This window comes from Pogona vitticeps, chromosome 12, assembly GCF_051106095.1.
Source record: "Pogona vitticeps strain Pit_001003342236 chromosome 12, PviZW2.1, whole genome shotgun sequence".
NCBI lineage: Eukaryota > Metazoa > Chordata > Lepidosauria > Squamata > Agamidae > Pogona > Pogona vitticeps.
In genome coordinates, this window is record NC_135794.1 from 19,211,127 (window position 1) to 19,217,937 (window position 6,811).

Here is a 6,811-nt window from a genome sequence, read left to right on the forward strand (position 1 = left end):
AAAAACTGACAGAGTGGATGTGAGGAGAAGGTCACAGCCATAGCATGTACCTCAATTCTTGGTTATTCTTTAAAACTGATTATTATTGTTTCCTTGACTCTAAGCAGGTGATTTGTTCCTGGCTGCTGTTCCGGTTCCTAGGGCACCTCAGAGCACTAGTCTCTCAGCCAATTCCTATTCCCACACTCTACTCAGGATAGGAAACCCTCTCTGTCTCAATCCCGCCACATTTCACCCAATCTCTCCTGCATCCTAATGCATTTTTTCCTTACTCTCCAAACTTATTTCTGTATTTTATCAAAGCTACACATTTCCTCCATGGCCCAAAGCATTTTTTTTTAGTGTTTTGTTTCTCCACATTGATTTTTGTTCTTCTTTTTTTTTCACCTGTGCCCTTTTTATCTATTCACTTTTGGAAAATGTGTGCCTCATTTGACGTGGACTTTAAATCTCTGAAACAGTCCTGACCATACACCTTGAGGAGTGTGAAACAACATTTTTTCATTGGGATTGCCAAATCCAACAGAATTGTTTTCCATCTCTGTGGCCAGCATGTCCATTCCTTATTGCAGAGTTTTCAATTCTGGTAAAATTCTCTCTCTTTTTTTTCTATACATCAAAAATACAAATATCCATAAAAGAGAATAGCTACAAGTTTCCCAGATTGTCCACCCCCTAGCACTAGTCTCTGTAACACACTCTGAGACATTTGTAGGAGAAAGATTTTTTCCCCTTTACTTGGAAGCTTGCGTATACTGCTTTCTTTACTGCACACATACTAGCAACCCACTGAGCACATCAGCAGCAACAAACAATAACTGCCACCAACTTACCAAAGAGAGGGATAAAATATTCAGCAGAGAGGGAAGGCTCTCAATGAATTGAAAAGCTGGAAGGAACAATTGGTTAGTGCTATATAGAGAGACAATCATCGCAGTCCGGTTACTCAAACTATAGACAGCATGTGAGGTTGTAAATGAAACTCCAACATTTCTTTGGTTCCACATCAGTTTGACAGGAAGGATGTGACCTCCAAGCAGATCCATCAAGAGACCCCACTGGGGGGAAAAGTGAATAGTTGTTGCCTTTAAAAAGTAAAATGCCCTAAAATGTCCCCTTTGACAGTAATGAGATGTTATTTCTTGCATGTAAGTAACTTAGGTGTTGTTTGCTAGGTCTAAAAAAGGAGCCTTCCAAGTAAGAGGTAGATTATTCATTGCCCCAAAGTAACTAGTTGATAGTAACTATGCTCCATGTAACCAGTTATTTCCAAATTCAGTTGTGCAGCTGATACAAAAGGGCAATGCTGCTTTTCCCACACAATAAATAGCTGATGTGAGACATTCAGAAACCTTCTGCCAGTGACACAGATTCCAGTGTGATCAGTCGATCCCTTCTCCCCAGCTCAGGACCAAATGCAGCCAGCCAGCCAGCCAGCCAGCCAGCCAGCCAGCCAGCCAGCCAGCCAGCCTTTCTTTCTTTCTTTCTTTCTTTCTTTCTTTCTTTCTTTCTTTCTTTCTTTCTTTCTTTCTTTCTTTCTTTCTTTCTTTCTTTCTTTCTTTCTTTCTTTCTTTCTTTCTTTCTTTCTTTCTTTCTTTCTTTCTTTCTTTCTTTCTTCCTTCCTTCCTTCCTTCCTTCCTTCCTTCCTTCCTTCCTTCCTTCCTTCCTTCCTTCCTTCCTTCCTTTTCTTTATTTCTTTATTTCTTCCTTCCTTCCTCCCTTCCTTCCTTTCCTTCCTTCCTCCATCCCTCCCTCCCTCCCTCCCTCCCTTCCTAAAAGCAAGCTGAAAGTCAGATCTGAACAAAGCATGTGAAATATGTTAAGGCCACACATTTTTTTTATATTTATTGGAAACAGCCTAAATAATTAAACTCAATGGGTTTTTAGTGGCTTTCGGGCTCATGCCTAGAGTGAAAGGTCGCAACCTGACATACCGCAGGACCACATGGTCCAGATGATTGACAGGAAAAGGAAATCAGTTGATTATCCTTCACGTGGGAATCACAGCTTGCAGCACTGCTGAATAAGTGGGTCGGGGGGGAAAACTTTGTGGGAAAAGTTAATTGTGTTATTATTCAAAATCTCCATTCCCAAAGTTTGGCTCAATGGCAATTTATTTACTTAGGCGATAAAACAGCTGTGTGTCATAATAAAATGCAGGTCACCGGGTGTTATTGAAAGGACTAAAGTGGGAAACTTGAGTCATGAGGGTTCAGTTTAGATATACGAGAATTCTTGGAAGCTTTGTGTGGCTGAACATTTCAGTTGTTGTGTAGGAAATGATTAAAATTATTTTCTCTGGTCTGTTTACCTTATCTCTTACGACTGACTTCCAAAGTCTCAGAGAAACACTTTCTAAAGTTCCACTGAGTTCAGAAAATCCTAAAATCTCTCCCATGGCAATCAATGGGATTTAAGACTGACTGGAATGGAGTCATTTTCGTTACAGTCATGAAGATGGAAATTTTAAAAAGTAGGAGAAGAAAATCTGGGTGCGGAGGAGAAGATCTGAGAAGGGACAAAAAGAAAACGGTCAAGTGGACTGCTCTCTTATTTAAAGTTTCCCCTAATCACTCCATTGCTATTGCTGCTGATTTCAGTTACACTGCTAAGCTGTCTTGGAATATTAGAACTAACCAAAACTATCCACTAACAGATTCAAACTGTGGTCTGTGAGACTTAGTGAAAATCTGCACCTATGGTTCAGCTTTCATTAGGAGACTATTAAAGAACCAGACTCTTCTCTCTCTTTTTCCCGTTTCAACTTCTCTGCAAGTAAAAACATGCAACTAAAATTTCGTATCATTGAAAAATAAGCACACATGTATATCTGGAGGAAATGCACACATTAAGAAAAATGTGCAAATACATGGCCATTGTGCCCCATGCTAATCCCTAGTATTGTTTTGGCACATGAGACAGAACATCTCTTACAGAAACATTTCATTTTCATCCTGACAATACAGCATTGCATACTAGACTGTGTTTAGTTTGAAGGCCAGTTCAAGGTTTCAAGATAGTCCTGGCGTAATTTGTGCCCTGTCCAAGTGCAAAGAGTAGACTTTGTCTAGAGGGGTGGGGTATAAATTCAATAAAAGTAAAAGTAAAATAAAGTAAAGTTAGTGTGGAGAAAGGTGCTCCATTTTAAAGGGAACCATGCATCCCAATCAGCAGAGGATGATTGGCCAAAGGGTTCAATCAACCCTTCTGATGGATAGAAGAAAAAAATAATATAAGCAACCCATTCCCTGCTTCCTTTTTATTATTATTAAAGCAAACAATCCATCTGAAATTTTCAGTGAGGGGGTTCTCCAGCATCCATAAATATTAGCAACTGCCACGGTCAGTGTGGCTTGCCTTGTTTAACCCAAAAGGATCAACACAAATATGTGCAACAATTATTCTGGCACAGGCAAAAATGTTGAGAAAAGTGAGGGGAATAATTCTACGGTTTCTTCTTCTTGCCTGACCATTGAAACACAGAAAGGCTGGAATCCCTAGCTCAGCTGTACAGAATTGCGGAACTATATACATATAGTTTGGCATTTTGAGGCATTGTCTTATGCCACACAAGACACCCCGGCCCACAGAGTAAGATTCCTCCCCCTTCCGTTAGCAGATCTCTTGAGGATAATGTCTTTCTTTCTTATGATTCTGTACACCAGGCCGGGCTTTTTATTCTACCCATCTCCTGGCAAAAAAAAGAAAGAAAAGAAAAGAAACCTTTCGTGGCTCATAATGATCCTCGCTGCCAGTTTGCAGTACAATGAAATCCATGACGCCGCAGAACGGTGAAGTGGAAAAGAAGAAGGAGAAAACAGAAAAGAGGTGTGGGGGGGAATAAGACCTTTCAAATTATTGTTCTGGTGCCAAAGGTGTCCATTCACCTTCCACCTGCGGATTAGCTGGTTGCCATGGAAATACACCATCGCTTTTCAGTGCTGTAGTGCAGTGGTACCCAGATTACTGACTCCGAGCAACACAATAGGGATGGAGGAATTGTGGGTTATTATCAGAACTGCTGCTGGAGATTATGTTGTAAACCTGGGATTCCATGGAGTGACAAATGGGGGGGGGGGGGAGGAAGAGAGCCATGCATACAGCAATAGCCTTGGAAAAACAGAGCAGAGAAAGCAGAGAGGAAACCAAAAGAATGATGGGGAGGGGGCTAGAAGCACTCGGCAAGGATTACCACAGAAATTGTGTCCTTATCATCCCTTCTCCCCAACCCCACCCCTTCCGCACAAACCCAATAGCCATTTTCCTCCAGACCCAAGCTAGGGGGTGGCAGAGTGCCAAGACACTGGCACGCCGGCATGAAATTTCGTGGACGCCATTTGCGTCTTCTCCCTGAGAATGTGAGGAATATTAATATGTTGGGGGGGGGGAAATGCCCCTTGGACAGTATGCGTGGAGGGACGACGGCAGATAATAAAAGCCAGAGAAAAAGCTTGGGAAATACAATGGACGTTGCCATTGTGGAATCTTCATCAGTAATGCAGGGGTCACCTAGTGTCATGGTCTTCCAAGAAGAACATGTAAATCACACACACGCACCTACACACACCATAGGAATAAACAATAGGCCTTGGTGTTCTCTCTGTCTCCTTCCCTCCTCCCCTACCCCTTTCTGTCTCAATGCGTCTACACTACATAGATAACTTAGTTTGATGTCATTTTAACTGTCATGACTCCTGCAGACCTAATTCTGGGATTTGTAGTTTAAGCAAAGTTCTAGTGTATCCCCAACCATGCGCTCTTGGACTACAGTAGAGAATTCTAACTATTTCACTGAACTACAATTCCCAGAATTCTACTGGAGGGCACCCTGGCAGTCAAGGTGAGCTGATCAGGTCATAACTGTGAGGGGAAGATGCATCAATGGTGGTTGTAGGTTTTTCTGACTGTTTGGCTGTGTTCTGAAGGTTTTTCTTCCTAATGTTTCACCAGTCTCTGTGGCCGGCATCTTCAGAGGACAGGAGTTAAAACTCTCTCTGTGTTCTGGTGTAGTGTGTGGGATAGTGGAGTATTTGTAGCTGTGTCCTTTTCAGGAGATTGGGTGATTATGGTGATCAGGGTGTTTTTTGTTATAGATATATTATTGTGATAAGGGGGGAGATGATCTGTCAATGTGATTGATGGGTGTCGTTAGCTAGTCTTTTGTGTGCAGTGATAACTAGTCCTTGTGGCTGGGTAGAGTTCGTTGACCTTTTGCAGGCTGTATTTTTCAGTGCTGGGAGCCAGGCTTTGTTGATCTCTTGAAAGGGACAAAAAGCTGATCCCACAGCTACAAATACTCAACTATCCTACACCAGAACACAGACAGAGTTCTAACTCCTGTCCTCTCAAGAGTAGACCTTTGGTCTAGATGGGCGGGATAGAAATCCAATAAATAAATAAATAAATAAAATAAGATACCAGCCACAGAGACTGGCAAAACATTAGGAACAAAAAACCTTCGGAACACGGCCAAACTGCCCAAAAAACCTACAACAACCATCGGATCCTGGCCATGAAAGCCTTTTAGAATACATGGAATATACATTATCTGCATGAAATCCAGTTGGAGAAAAACAAATACATCTCACAACCAACTGAGCCCGCAGAGGACAACCAGGAAAACTTCCCCCATCACTTGTATGATTCCCCTCTTGAAGTCATGTGAACGAATATGATTCTGTCCTTTGTCTGTAGAAAGAAGACGCAAGGCACTTCTTAATGGTCTTTGGTACATGGAAGACCTAACTCTGCATGCTTTTCGTGAGGATAAAATGAGGTAGAAGAGAGCAATGTACACCACTTGAAGTTTTTTGAGGGGGGATGGTGTATGAAGATGGCAAAAGCAATAAACGAGAAAAAATAATAATAGAAATAACAAATGGGAGAATAATGGGAAATGGAGAGAGAGAGAGAGATTTGGAAAAAAAGAGGTGAATAGTTCTATAAATTTCTCATTCGCAACATTCCTTTAGAAACTGTTTTTTTTTTTTTCCACAACCCACTGGAAGTACATCTTTGACTGGAAAACAGGAACAGGTGAGCCTCTGGTAGAACCACAGTGGCCAGGCTCATTTCGTATTTTAAACATCAACTTTGCACAACCCACTTCTGATTCAAGAGCTCTGAGGAAGACAGATGCCACTCAGAGCTCGGAGCTTGTACATACAATTCTTCATGTATCCATATGAAAACACAGCAAATGGCTCCGAGGACAAACATCTGCCCGCCAACGTCCAGCGCCACAGGCACCGTTCATCTGTCTTGTTCCAACTCCTGGCAAACGAGAGCTGATCATAAGCATGGGCCCAAAGTGAGGCATCTAAGGAGAGAGAGAGAAAATCTCTCTTTTTTTTGTCTGCTGCGTGAGCACTTCACCTCAATGATGCTCAGGAGTGCCACACAACTATGGCCACAAATCTCTCCCTCTCTCTATCTCCCTCTCTCTTCTTCTTCTTCTTCCCCCTCCCCATCTGCGGTATTTTCCTTGCCTTTGACGTCAGCTTTGAAAATTGCTCGCTGTGATGTGCTGAGGCTTTTTTGTGTTCTCTTTCTAGTCATAATATTGCTTCAGCCATAACCTCAGCACTTTGAGGTATAATTGTCCCTGACAAGAGGGTGAATCAATGGTGGAGGGTTGATAAGCATTACATACAGATGACAGAAGTCAGGACATATCGGATTACCACTGTGAATATAATAAAAGAGAGACTAAACACGTTGGCAGCTCAAAGCCAAGTCATTTCATAACTCTCTAGTGGGGCTATTATCTTCCATTTACTGCCACTGATAACCAGGTTACCAGTGGTCTCTC